This window comes from Nicotiana tomentosiformis, chromosome 8 (assembly GCF_000390325.3).
Source record: "Nicotiana tomentosiformis chromosome 8, ASM39032v3, whole genome shotgun sequence".
Classification (NCBI taxonomy): domain Eukaryota; kingdom Viridiplantae; phylum Streptophyta; class Magnoliopsida; order Solanales; family Solanaceae; genus Nicotiana; species Nicotiana tomentosiformis.
Genome location: NC_090819.1, coordinates 114,846,113 through 114,861,223, shown reverse-complemented (window position 1 = coordinate 114,861,223; position 15,111 = coordinate 114,846,113). Strand labels below are relative to the sequence as shown.

At 41.8% G+C, this 15,111-nt stretch overlaps 1 long non-coding RNA gene across 2 annotated transcripts; it reads left to right on the top strand.

Annotated features, from left to right (window-relative positions):
• Positions 1 to 986: 986 nt before the first annotated feature.
• On the top strand, positions 987 to 13,339 carry LOC138896947 (uncharacterized). 2 transcript variants are annotated; one of them, XR_011410579.1, is made up of 3 exons: positions 987 to 1,056; positions 9,955 to 12,455; positions 13,019 to 13,339. It is a non-coding gene; the product is annotated as an uncharacterized lncRNA (long non-coding RNA). The 2 variants fall into 2 exon arrangements; XR_011410578.1 differs by lacking the exon at positions 987 to 1,056 and adding an exon at positions 2,658 to 8,643.
• The last annotated feature ends 1,772 nt before the right edge of the window (positions 13,340 to 15,111 follow it).

The window sequence follows — 15,111 nt, the reverse complement described above, 5'->3', positions numbered from 1 at the left end:
GGTTTAGGCATCAGTTGTGGAAGTTCGAAACTTTAAAGTTCACTAAGTTTGAATTGGAGGGTGATTCATGTTTTTAGCATTGTTTGATGTGATTTGAGGGCTCGACTAAGTCCGTATGGTGATTGAGGACTAGTGGGTATGTTTGGTTGAGGTCCCAGGGGCCTAGGGTTGATTTCGGATGGTTAACGGAACAAATTTAGTTTTGGAAGAATAGTTGAAGCTACTGCACCTGGTGTAATCGTACCTGCACAACATTGACCGCATGTGCGAGCCCGCAGAAGTGAGCCAATGGACGCAGGTGCGGTCTGGAAGGAAGAGGCAAGAGGTCGCAGGTGCGGAGGTATAACCACATCTGTGCATCCGCAGATGCGGAAGATGGAGCGTAGAAGCGAAAGGGGCCAGGGCGTGAGGGACCGCAGAAGCGGGAGAATTCCGCAAGAGCGGGCGCGCAGGTGCGGCCCATTGCTCGCTGATGCGGACCCAGTCCCTTTAAGTCATTTCTGCACCTGCGATGGAAATTCCGCATGTGCGAGATTTCTGGACAGAATACTTCAATGCAAGAGTTCGCGATTTTTGCTCATTTTTAACATTTTGAGCTCGGGTTTGGCGATTTCTTGAGAGCATTTTTGAGGGATTTCTTGAGGTAAGTCCTTTGTGCTTATTTTTAATCAATAATCTTACTTCCCCATTTATTTTTTCACCTAGTTAGTGTGTATTTAAGGTGAAATTTGGGAGTTAAGACTAGGGATTTAGAGAGTTTGATTTATGGATTTGAAAGATCATTTGGTGTCGGATTTTAGTAAATTTGATATGGTTAGACTCATGAGTGAATGAGTGTTCATATTTTGTGACTTTTACCCGATTCCGAGACATGGGCCCGGGTCGACCTTTTAGGGCAAATTTCAAAATTTTTGTTAAAGTATTGATTTCATTAATTAGATGAGCCTATTATAGTTGTATTTATGATATGCAATTGTGTTTGGCTAGATGTGGGCCATTCAGAGTCGGATAATCGAGGAAAGGGCATTCTTACGGATTGATTGAGCTGGGTTCGAGGTAAGTGGCTTGCCTAACCTTGTGTGAGGAAAATCCCCTTAGGATTTGGTAGTGTTGTGATATGTAAGCGTCGTGTACGTGAGGTGACGAGTACATACACGGGCTATTTATTGTAAAATTCGATTTATTTTACTGAGTAGTAATCTGTTTTTCCTTTAATTTGAGTTATACCGTTTAAATGAGTGTTAATCTGTTTTCATTCTTAATTGAGCTATTCCAACATGTGTAGCTATCCTGTTTAGTCTAATATCGTATGTCTACGTGCTTTAATTGCTTATTTGAACTCCGTGAAGCATGCCTAGTTGATTTCCTATTTTTCCTTGTTCTTTATCAATATAACTATAGAAATCTTGATGTTAACTATGGTATTTATCGGTTTGAGCTGTGTGTTTACTTTGAGTCTACGAGGCGGTTCCTCGGGAGTACTCCCTGCATAATTACTTTGAGACTACGAGGTAGTTCCTCAGGAGTTCTCCCTGCACATTTACTTTTGAGACTACGAGACGGTTCCTCGGGAGTTCTCCCTGTACATTTACTTTTGAGACTACGAGGCGGTTCCTCGGGAGTTCTCCCTGCACATTTACTTTTGAGACTATGAGGCGGTTCCTCGAGAGTTCTCCCTACATATTTACTTTTGGGACTATGAGACGGTATCTCGGGAGATCTCCTGTCGAGTATTTACTTTTGGGACTACGAGGCTGTATCTCGGGAGCGCCCCTTTTGTTATCACATTGTTTGTGTGTTGTTATTTCTCTGTGAATTCCTTCTGTTAAACTCTCTATTTTACTTTATTTTATTTTATCATCTGTCTTGTTATTATATCCCGGTAGGGCCCGCACCTGACCTCGTCGCTACTCTACCGAGGTTAGGCTTGGCACTTACTAGGTACCGTTGTAGTGTACTCATGCTACTCTTCTGCACATATTTTGTGTGCAGATCGAGGTACTTCTTATTAGTTTCGCTATTAGCTAAGAGTGCTTGCTGTTGTACGGAGACTTCAAGGTACATCTGTCGCGTCCGCAGACCTGGAGTCCCCCTCTATTATCTCCTATGTGATTTACCTTCCGTACTTCTTTTGTTAGACTCTAGTGTATAGAGATACTAGTCTACTTCTGTAGCTTGTGACTTATGATGTTCCGGGTTTTGGGAAGACTGTGTATTATAGAGTATTGGTTATTGTACATGCCGCGCGGCAGTGTTATTAGTTATTCAGTTATCCACTGTTGTTAGTTGCCAAGTTTTATTTTCGTTTTTGTTATATTTCCGCAATTTGTTAGGCTTAACTAGGCATAGAGACTAGGTGTCGTCACGACGTTATACGGAGGGAGTTTGGGTCGTTACAAGTTAGTATCAGAGCTCTAGGTTCATAGGTGTCGTGAGTCACAAGCCGGCTTATTAGACTCTCGCGGCTCGGTACAGAGACGTCTGTACTTATCTTCCGGAGGCTATGGAACTGTTAGGAAAAATTATACTTCTTCGATTCCTTGTCGTGCGAAATTGTTGACTTCAAAATTCTAAATTTATGTATTCTATTCTCTCACAGATTATGAGGACACGTATATGCGGATCTGATGACCAGGCACCCGCGCCCTTTACTAGAGCTGCGAGAGGCCGGGGCCGGGGTAGAGGCCGAGGACAACCACGCGGTGCAGCCAGAGCACCCGCGCGCGTGGAGACAGAGGAGCCCCCAGTAGCTCCAGTTGGAGGCAGACACCTGAGATACCTGTTGCTGCACCAGCTCTCCAGGAGACTCTAGCCCTGTTTCTGAGCATGTTCAGCACCTTAACCCAGGCTAGATTGATTCCACTTGCTCCCGCCACATCTCAGGCCGGGGGAGGAGCACAGACTCCCGTCGCCGATACTCTAGAGTAGCGGGTTCAGGCCGACCAAGTTCCAAAGATTATACCGATGCAGCCGGTAGCTCCAGTTCAGCATGAGACTAGGACAGCCGCTTATGAGGCGGAGCAACTCAGACTTGAGAGGTACAAGAAGTACCACCCACCTACCTTCAGCGGATTGGCTACGGATGATGCTTAGGGTTTTCTGGAGGAGTGTCATCGTATTCTCCATACTATGGGTGTAGCGGAGACGAGTGGGGTTTCTTTTACCACCTTCCAGCTTAGAGGAGCAGCATATCAATGGTGGCGTGCTTGTGAGTTGAGTAGCCCAGATGAGGCAACTTTACTTATATGGACACAGTTTTGGCACATGTTTTTGAGAGAGTATGTCCCTCAGAGCCTCAGGGACTCATGGCGCGCGGAGTTTGAGCAGCTACGCCAGGGTGTTATGACTGTGTCAGAGTATATAGTCCGCTTCGGTGATTTGGCACGACATGCACCGGCCTTGGTTGCCACAATTCGAGAGAGGGTTCGACGGTTTATTGAGGGACTCCACCCTAGTATCCGGATTAGTATGGACAGGGAGTTGGAGATGGATATTTCTTATCAGCAGGTTGTTAGTATTGCCAGGAGATTGGAGGGCATGCTTGCCCGGGATAGAGAGGAGAGGGAGGCCAAGAGGTCTTGAGAGTCTGGCACTTACAGCGGTACTCATGCCCCGGCTGTAGTTCGACATGGTAGGGGTTATGTGAGTCGCCCCATTCATTCAGCTCTTCCAGCTGCCAGTGGTATTCCGGTCTCTTCTAGGCCCCAGGAGCCTTATTATGCAACGTCAGTATCTAGTGTGCCTCCTGCTCGGGATGCTCTTAGCGGCCAGTCCACCAGACTTGTCCCGAGCTAGTCACAAGAGTCACGCTCTCCGAGAGGTTGTTTTGAGTATGGCGACACTCGCTATATGGTGAGGGATTGCCCCAGATTTAGGAGGGGTGCACCTCCACAGACTTCTCAGCCACCACGTGCTCCACCGTGTCCTCAGGCTATGATTCCAGCACCAACTACCGCCCCACCTACTCAGCCAGCTCGAGGTGGAGGTCAGGGAGATCGAGGTCGCCCTAGAGGGGGAGGCCAGGCCAGATATTATGCTCTTCCGGCTCGTACAGAGGCAGTTGCTTCCGACTTGTCATTACAGTTATTGTTCCGGTCTGTCATAGAGATGCGTCGGTATTATTTGACCCAGGATCTACATATTTCTATGTGTCCTCTTATTTTGCCCCATATTTGGGCGTATCTCAGGATTCTATGAGTTCCTCTGTTTATGTGTCTACTCCTGTGGGAGATTCTTACTGTGGACCGCGTGTATCGGTCATTTTTTATTGCTCTTAGTGGTTTTGAGACCAAAGCCGATTTATTATTACTCAGCATGGTAGAATTTGATGTTATCTTGGGCATGGATTGGTTGTCACCTCATTATGTTATTCTTGATTGTCACGCTAAGACCGTGACGCTGGCTATGCCAGGTTTACCACGATTTGAGTGGAGAGGTACCTTAGAGTATACTCCCAGCAGAGTTATTTCATTTCTTAAAGCTCAACGAATGGTTGAGAAGGGGTATAACATGTATCTAGCTTATGTGAGAGATGACAGTATTGATACCCCTATAGTTGAGTCAGTCCCAGTAGTGAGGGACTTTCAAGATATATTTCCAGCTAATCTTCTAGGCATGCCGCTCGACAGAGATATTAATTTTGGCATTGATTTGTTGTCGGGCACTTAGCCCATCTTTATTCCTCCATATCGTATGAATCCTCCTGAATTGAAGGAGTTGAAGGAGCAATTATAAGAGTTGCTTGATAAGGGCTTCATTCGGCCCAATGTGTCACCTTGGGGTGCTCCTGTCTTATTTGTGAAGAAGAAGGATGGTTCTATGCGGATGTGTATTGATTATCACCAGTTGAACAAAGTCACAGTGAAGAACATGTATCCATTACCTCGTATTGATAAGTTATTTGATTAGTTACAGGGTGCCAGAGTATTTTTCCAGATTGACTTACGCTCAGGCTATCATCAGTTAAAGATTCGGGAGCCAGATATCCCGAAGACTGCTTTCAGGACTCGATATGGTCACTACGAGTTTCTTGTAATGTCATTTGGGCTGACTAATGCCCTAGCAGCTTTTATGCACTTGATGCACAATATGTTCCTACCTTATCTTGACTCACTCGTTATTGTGTTTATTGACGACATTATGGTGTACTCCCGGACTCAGGAGGATCATGAGCAGCACCCGAGGACTGCGCTTCAGACCTTGAGAGAAAAGAAGCTATATGCAAAATTTTCAAAGTGTGAGTTTTGGCTAGACTCAGTGGAATTCTTGGGTCATGTAGTATCAAGTGATAAGATCCAGGTGGATTCGAAGAAGGTGGAAGCAGTGCAGAGTTGGCCTAGACCGTCATCAGCTATGGAGATCCGGAGTTTTCTTAGTTTGGCGGGGTATTACCACCGTTTTGTATAGGGATTCTCATCCATTGCAGCACCTATAACCAGGCTGACCCAGAAGGGTGCTCCGTTCAGGTGGACGGAGGAATGTGAGAAGAGGTTTCAGAAGCTCAAGACAGCTTTGACTACAGCCCTAGTATTGGTATTGCCTACAGGTTTGGGGTCTTATACTATATATTGTGATGCGTCGCAGATTGGTCTCGGCACGGTGTTGATGCAGGACGGTAGGGTGAATGCCTACGCGTCCATACAGCTGAAGGTGCATGAGAAGAACTATCATGTCCACGACCTTGAGTTAGCAACTATTGTTCATGCCTTGAAGATTTGGCGGCACTATTTGTATGGTGTTCCCTGTGAGATTTACACCGACCATCGGAGTTTGCAGCATCTGTTCAAGCAGAAGGATCTTAATTTGCGTCAGTGGAGATGGTTGGAGTTGCTTAAGGATTATGATATCACCATTTTGTACCATCCCAGGAAGGCCAATGTGGTGGCCGATGCTTTGATCCGCCGGGCGGAGAGTTTGGGGAGTTTAGCATATCTACCAGCAGCAGAGAGGCCATTGGCATTGGATGTTTAGGCCTTAGCCAGCTAGTTTGTTAGATTGGATATATCTGAGCCGAGTCGAGTAATGTCTTGTGTGGTATCTCTGTCTTCTCTTTATGATTGTATCAGGGAACGTCAGTATGATGACCCCCATCTGCTTGACCTTAAGAACAAGGTCCAGCACGGTGATGCTAAGGAGGTCACTATTGGATATGATGGTGCATTGAGGATGCATGGCAGGCTATGTGTGCCCAATGTAGATGGTTTGCGTGAGTTGATTCTCTAGGAGGCTCACAGTTCGCAGTACTCTATTCATCTGGGTGCCGCAAAGATGTATTAGGACTTGAGACAGCATTACTGGTGGAGGAAAATGAAGAAAGACATAGTGGAATATATAGCTTGGTGTCTGAATTGCCAGCAGGTAAAGAATGAGCATCAACGGCCATGTGGAATGCTTCAGAAGTTAGAGATTCCGGAGTGAAAATGGGAGCGGATCACTATGGATTTCGTTGTTAGATTCCCACAGACTCAGCGGAGGTTTGATGCAGTCTAGGTGATTGTGGATAGGTTGACCAAGTCAGATCATTTCATTCCTGTGATGACTACCTATTCTTCCGAGCAGTTGGCTAGAATTTATATCTGCGAGATTGTCAAGCTTCATGGCGTACCAGTATCTATCATCTTTGACCGAGGTACGCAGTTTACATCACAGTTCTGGAGGGCTATACAGCAGGAGTTGGGTATCGGGTTGAGTTGAGCACAGCGTTTCACCCTCAGACGGACGGGCAATCCGAGCGCACTATTTAGAAACTGAAGGATATGCTCCGCGCTTGTGTGATAGATTTTGGGGGTGCTTGGGATCAGTTCTTGACACTTGTGGAGTTTTCCTACAACAACAGTTATCAGTCGAGCATTCAGATGGAACCGTATGAGGCTCTGTATGGTAGGCAGTGTCGGTCACTAGTGGGTTGGTTCGAGCCGGGCGAGGCTAGATTATTGGGTACAGACTTAGTTCAGGATGCCCTGGATAAGGTGAAGGTGATTCAGGAACGACTTCGCACAGCCCAGTCCAGACAGAAGAGTTATGCAGATCGAAAGGTTCGCGATGTTGCATTCATGGTTGGAGAGCGAGTCTTGCTCCGGGTTTCTCCTATAAAGGGCATTATGAGGTTCGGAAAGAAGGACAAGCTGAGCCTAAGGTTCATTGGTCCCTATGAGGTATTGCGACAAATTGGGGAGGTTGCTTATGAGGTTTCCTTACCTCCTAGTCTAGCAGGAGTTTATCCAGTATTCCATGTTTTTATGCTCCGGAATTATCACGGTGACCCGACTCATGTGTTGGATTTTAGCTCAGTCCAGTTGGACAAGGATCTATCTTATGTTGAGGAGCCAGTGGCTATTTTGGGCAGGCAAGTTCGAAAGCTGAGTTCAAAGAATATTGCTTCCGTGAAGGTGCAGTGGAGGGGTCAGCCGGTCGAGGAGGCGACTTGGGAGACCGAGCGGGATATGCACAGCCGTTATCCTCATCTTTTCACCACTTCAGGTATGTCTTTATACTCGTTCGAGGACAAACGATTGTTTTAAAAGGGAAAGGATGTAACGACCCGGCCGGTTGTTTTGAGAGTAATAGCCCCGATCCCCTGTTTACTATTTTTCCCGTACCTTTTTCTGCTTATGTGACTTGCCGGGAGGTCTTGTTTTTAGTTTCGGAGTGTCTTGGGAAACTTAGTCCCTAAAAACGGAAGCTTAAGTCTTAAGATTTTGACCGTAGTCAGAACTGCATGAAGATGACTCCGGAATGGAGTTCCATCAGTTTCGTTAGCTCCGTTGGGTGATTTTGGACTTAGGAGCGTGTCCGGACTTTGAATTTGAGGTATGTAGATGATTTAGGCTTGAATTGGCGAAAGTCAAATTTTTGGAGATTTTGACCGGTAGTGGACTTTTTGATATCGGGGTCGGATTCTAATTTCAGAAGTTGGAGTAGGTTTGTAATGTCGAATATGACTTATGTGCAAAATTTGAGGTCAATCGGACGTGGTTTGATAGGTTTAGGCATCGGTTGTGGAAGTTCGAAACTCTGAAGTTCATTAAGTTTGAATTGGAGGGTGATTCGTATTTTTAGCGTTGTTTGATGTGATTTGAGGGCTCGACTAAGTCCGTATGGTGATTTAGGACTAGTGGGTATATTTTGTTGAGGTCCCGGGAGCCTCAGGTTGATTTCGGATGGTTAACAGATCAATTTTAATTTTGGAAAAATAGCTGAAGCTACTGCACCTGGTGTAATCGCACCTGCGCAACATTGACCGCAGGTGCGAGCCCGCAGAAGCGAGCCAATGGACGCAGGTGCGGTCTGGAAGGAAGAGGCAAGAGGTCGCAGGTGCGGAGGTATAACCGCATCTGCACATCCGCAGATGCGGAAGATGGAGCGCAGAAGCGGAAGAGGCCAGGGCGTGAGGGATCGCAGAAGCGGGAGAATTCCGCAGGAGCGGGTGCACAGGTGCGGCCCATTGCTCGCAGATGCGGACCCAGTACCTTTATGTAATTTCCACACCTGCAATGAAAATTCCGCAGGTGCGACTATGGGCCGCAGGTGCGAGATTTCTGGACAGAACATTTAAATGCAAGGGTTTGCGATATTTGCTCATTTTTAACATTTTGAGCTCGGGTTTGGCGATTTCTTGAGAGCCTTTTTGAGGGATTTCTTGAGGTAAGTCCCTTGTGCTTATTTTTTATCAATAATCTTGCTTCCCCATTTATTTTTTCACCTAGTTAGTGTGTATTTAAGGTGTAATTTGGGAGTTGAGACTAGGGATTTGGAGAGTTTGATTTGAGGATTTGAAGGACCATTTGGTGTCAGATTTTAGTAAATTTGATATGGTTAGACTCGTGAGTGAATGAGTATTCATATTTTGTTACTTTTACCAGATTCTGAGACGTGGGCCCGGGTCGACTTTTTAGGGTAAATTTCAGAATTTTTGTTAAAATATTGATTTCATTAATTAGATTAACCTATTATAGTTGTATTTATGATATGCAATTGTGTTTGGCTACATTTGGGCTATTCGGAGTCGGATAATCGAGGAAAGGGCATTCTTACGGATTGATTGAGTTGGATTCGAGGTAAGTGGCTTACCTAACCTTGTGGGTGGGTGGGGGGGGGGGAATCCCCTAGGATTTGGTATTGTTGTGATATGTGAGCGTCGTGTACGTGAGGTGACGAGTATGTACACGGGCTATTTGTTGTAAAACCTGATTTATTTTACTGAGTAGTAATCTGTTTTTCCTTTAATTTGAGTTATACCGTTTATATGAGTATTAGTCTGTTTTCATTTTTAATTGAGCTATTCCAACATGTGTAGCTATCCTGTTTAGTCTAATATCGCATGTCTACGTGCTTTAATTGCTTATTTGAACTCCGTGAAGTATGCCTAGTTGATTTCCTATTTTTCCTTGTTCTTTATCAGTATAACTGTAGAAATCTTGATGTTAACTATGGTATTTATCGGTTTGAGCTATATGTTTACTTTGAGACTACGAGGCGGTTCCTCGGGAGTTCTCCCTACATATTTATTTTGAGACTACAAGGCGGTTCCTCGAGAGTTCTCCCTGCATATTTACTTTTGAGACTACGAGGTGGTTCCTCGGGAGTTCTCCTTGTACATTTACTTTTGAGACTATGAGGCGGTTCCTCGAGAGTTCTCCCTGCATATTTACTTTTGGGACTACGAGATGGTATCTCGAGAGATCCCATGTCGAGTATTTACTTTTGGGACTATGAGACTGTATCTCGGGAGCGCCCCTGTTGTTATCACATTGTTTGTGTGTTGTTGTTTCTCTGTGAATTCCTTCTGTTAAACTCTCTGTTTTACTTCATTTTATTTTGTCATCTGTCTTGTTATTATATCCCAGTAGGGCCCGCACCTGACCTCGTCGCTACTCTGCCGAGGTTAGGCTTGGCACTTACTGGGTACCGTTGTGGTGTACTCATGCTACTCTTCTGCACATGTTTTGTGTACAGATCCAGGTACTTCTTATCAGCCCCGCTATTAGCTGAGAGTGCTTGTTGTTGTACGGAGATTTCAAGGTATATCTGTCGCGTCCGCGGACCTCGGAGTCCCCCTCTATTATCTTCTATGTCATTTACCTTCCGTACTTCTTTTGTTAGACTCTAGTGTATAGAGATACTAGTCTCCTTCTGTAGCTTGTGACTTATGATGTTCCGGGTTTTGGGAAGATTGTGTATTATAGAGTATTGGTTATTGTACATGCCGAGCGGCAGTGTTATTAGTTATTCAGTTATCCACTGCTGTTAGTTGCCAAGTTTTATTTTTGTTTTTGTTATATTTCCGCAATTTGTTAGACTTACCTAGTCGTAGAGACTAGGTGTCGTCACGACGTTATACGGAGGGAGTTTGGGTCGTGACATAACTCGCTCTCGGGAATATTTTGACAATCTTGCAATGGGGGTTTTCTCCATAATATGCATAAGGAGGATCAAGAGAAGAATTGCCAACATCAAAACTCTCATAATTCCACGATGCCATGTCTCTCAAATCAATAAGTAAAATAAAAATAAAAAAATAAAATACAAAAAAATAAAAATAAAAGTTCAAACTTGAAACCTAGCAATATGTACATATACAGCTACACCGTTAGTTCTCCAGCAACGGCGCCAAAATTTGATCACGCCTAACTATGCCTTATAAAAAGGACTAAGCGGTCGTTGCAAATATAATCTGGTTTACAAGTCCGTAGTCGAATTCCACAGAGAACTAAGGTTTAGCTACAGTGGTTCAATATTGCTAAGAAACACAAGTCCAAACAATTTTTCAGTTATAAAGATTTGAATTTTATTTCTACTAATTAACTAACAAATATTATAAAACAGTAAAATTATCAACTAACAAGGATAAAATTGGAGACAAGCCTAAGGAGGTCTAGAGTTATGATTTCCCCAATTGTCAGAATCCTTCCCGCTACGTCTTTTGTAATTTTGCCTAACTATTCTCTATCGATCGTGAGTACTTCGGGTATCGTAATTCTCTTTCGAGCAACTATCACAATTTACTAGACATATTCTCTCGAACTACGCTGGCTGACACTAATTCATCGCTCACTACGATCGCACCAAGGTTTCGTTATCTCTAATCCCACCTTTAAACCCTCTGTATTGATCTCTCATATACGTTAGGAGTGATGTTGTTTAACAACTACCTAAATGCGTACTCTCTCTCGAGCAATATACACACTAAATAGGCACAGTTAATTGATGGTCATTCAATCAACAACAATAAACGCGTAGTTGAACAAGTAGAGAAATCCAACGGCTCAATTATATAAAAATGTAATAAGAATTCATCCTAAAAAGGTTCCATCAAAAACCTAGATAACGAATTAGTTATTTATAATAGTATGCAAAACTACAATACTAGAATTCATAACCAATAATGAAAATAGGAAGAACGAAGTGAAAAACTCGTAGAAGAATTATCCGCCTTGCTCCTAGTGTGTTCATGCCTTCTTTGGTCCATAATCCTCTCTAAGAACGCCCCCTCTAACGCCCCCTCCTTCTCCTCAAAAGTGAGTTTAAAGACTATTTATATGGGATAGGGTTAGCATGGGGCGAAATAATACAAGCCCACTTTGAAATAGCCTTTTTAGGATAGCTAGTTCATTCTCTCGTGCACACGCGAGAGTGAACGAGCAAATTTCTTCTCTTTTTCTTTTCCTTCTAGGTATCTCGTGCACTTCCATGCCTTTTTGCTATAATCCGCTGTTTTTTCTCAAGCTTTTCCTTAGCTAGCTCGTTTACTCTCTCGTGTGCATGCGAGAGTGAACGGGCAAAGTCCTTCTTTTGTCTTTTGGTCTCGAATCAATTTCTTTTGCTCATTTTTCATCCAACTTGCTCCTACACATAAGAATGCACGTAATGAGCATAATTCACTACAAAAACTCATGTAACCTACCGTAACCACATAAGTTATGAGATGCAAGTATACCAAAAAATATGCATTTTTGGCCGTTTATCAGCAAGTATAAATACTAACTTTAATTTTAGGGTTAGGTTAGGTATTATTTCATTTTCTCTTCTCTTCTCTTCTCTTCTCTGTGTTCCGACTCCGAGACTGCTTCTCATTTTTAGAGACTGTTGCTCACATCCTCTGTCTCTTCTCTGTGCTTCGACTTCCAACTATCGACGGCGACCGAACGACGGTAAGACTGACTCGTTCTCTCTCTCTCTATCTCTCTCTTTCTCCCCCTTTCTTAGAGCTTAAAGAAAGTATTTGTTCTCCTTTATTTCATGGAAGAAATTGATGAAATAAATTAGGGACTGCTACTAAGACTTATTTGGGTGCATGTATCGGTTTTGGGGCGTTTGGCTTTAGGGACTGCTAAGACTTTAGTTTTTGATTTGTTGTCTAAATTTATTTTGGGGCTTTCACTCTTAACTTTCTTTAACAGAAAGAGAGCCTTGCATTGTCGACATATAGCGATGGAGATTATTGTTTGCTATTGCCGGTATATTTCTTTCTGTGCTTTTATCAATATTCTGTTAACAATTGGTTGTTCTGCTTATGTGCTGTTAACATGATATACTGTTAACATGATACACATTTACTTATGCTCCCAGTTATGGTCAGTAGATAGCTAAATGCGACCAACATGTTCCTTAGCTATACAATTTGTCTTGAAATATTAAATTTCACTCATGTTATCCTAATGGGAACTGGGTATGATTACAACAGCAGAAAATGCAATGTACATTGTCTTCCTTTCTCTTCTAGATGACTAAATTTCATGTTAGGCTAGAATAAACTCAAAATAGTTTATTTTTGTGTGGTTAATGGGTATGTCTACAAAATAGTTGGAGAGTACCTTTGCTCGTAAACTGAAAAGCTAAACTGGTGATAACCTATATACTGCTCCCTCCATCATCCAGCTGCAGAAATAAACAAAAGTCAGTCAACTTTGAAAGAATAAGTTAGCCTTTCTGTTTATGTGCTGTTATGCTTTTATATTGATTGTCTTTGAAAATTTGTGTGTGATTTGTTTACTAATCCTCTCGGTTTTGACAAGTGCAGTGTTGCTGAACTTGAAAGCGAGTCAGGATTGAGTGGGATGACCATAGAAGTTGGTACTCGAAACTTTTTTGTATAATCTATTAATGAATTCTTGTTGAGGATTTCAGTTTATTAGACATCTATTTGGGATTTCAATTAATTTTATTTTTCTATGAAGATTGTATTTTGTTTATGTAATGGATTCAACCACAAGAATTGGGATTTGCAGCTTTCCTTTTCTTCTGTAGATTAGGGCTGATGTTCTTGCTGTATTGCCTCTCATCAGATTTAGTTTTGGTCGGAGATGAACTATGTTTCCTGCACAATTTACTGCTATTACCGTTTTTGGCCTTTTTCTTTGTCCATTTTTTGCTAGATTAGCAATTGATGCCCTCGTATTAACTTTTCGGCACCAAATTTGATTTGGTCAAAGATAAGCCATCCACGTTAGAGTTGGGGGATTTACAAGGAAAATCTATTTGCCATCCACCAAATCTGTTTGCCTAACTAATACCACGAATGAAAAACGCAAAAAAAGGATAAAAGAAAAAGTCCTTAATAATGCGTACAATCCGATCCGATATTTAAAATATTAACCCATCCGAACTTTAAAATCCGATCCGATATTAATTCGGATCAAATTCAGATTGCATTTTGTAGAATCAAAAATCCGAAATTTCAATCTGAAATGTGCTAAATCCGATCCGATCCGATCCTATCCATGCACCGCCCTAGTGACTAGGCAAGTGTCATTTACGGATTCACCTAAGCTCAGTAGCTTTAGCCCCGACCTTATATATGTATTAAGAAGTCCACCTAAAATCTATCCATATTTGTCATTTTTTTTTTTTTACTGTGAACACTCATTATTATTGTTTATTAATTTTAGGTCATTATAAGAAACCATAAAGCTTCCATGGGTAGTCACAACCAGAGGCGGACCTACATTATAGAATGAGGGGTCACCGGCACCCCTAAAATTAGGTAAAAATTTTATATATATATATATATATATATATATATATATATATATATATATATATATATATATATATATATATTTTTTTTTCTAAAAAAATAATAATATATCAGTAGCGACTCCCTATATACAAAATAAATTTTGGTTTAAAGCAAATATACATCCGCTATATATATATATATATATATTATTTTTTTTTTCTAAAAAAATAATAATATATCAGTAGCGACTCCCTATATACAAAATAAATTTTGGTTTAAAGCAAATATACATCCGCTACCTTTAAATCATGGGTCTGTAATTGGGCACGGCATATAATGCAAGCTGAGCAGGCACGACAGAATAATATCATGCTATAAATGGAAGAATCCTCGCACTGAAGACGTGACCTGCCGAAGGCATCATTTGACCAAAACCAAACGAAAGATAGAGAAAAATATAATTCAAAGGATGACAAATGAAAGCAGATCGACATGTGATGGGAAGTTGGGGCATGGATTGAATTGAATTACCCTTTAGATCAGCCAATAAAGTCAAGTAACCATTTAATTTATACCGAGCAGAATTGAAGAAAAAGATTGTGAAAGATTTCTAATAAAGTTAAGCATACCTCTCTCTCTATATATATGTATATTGTGTCATACGCTTTTAAGCATTTGATGGAGTAATTGTTTACTTTAAAATTAGGTGATTAGAAGCAAATGGAAATGGGTATATGTGCCAAAGGAAGCATAAATAATAGTAATGGCACCCAAAGGAGGAGTTATGAGATCAAGAATTAGGCTCAAAGGAGGCAACATGGCAAAGCAACTTGGAAGCAAAGAAAAGAAAAAAACACTGACAATAATTTTGAATTTGTATTGTTAGAAGAGTAGTGTGGTGGGTACGTAGTAGTACTAACTGCTAAGAGATAACTTTGGTAGCCCATTCTTTAATAATGTAATTGGTTGAGGTGCATGAGATCTATATGAATTGTGAGAAGAAGGTCATATTATAAAGATATTTATATAAATAGACTGTTTATTTTTCTTAATTAATCGGTATATATGAATAATATGCTGATTATATACTTAAGATGGACGACTATTTAGGTTAAATTTTTAAATCAGTTGTTTAGTTTGTATGAATTTTTGAA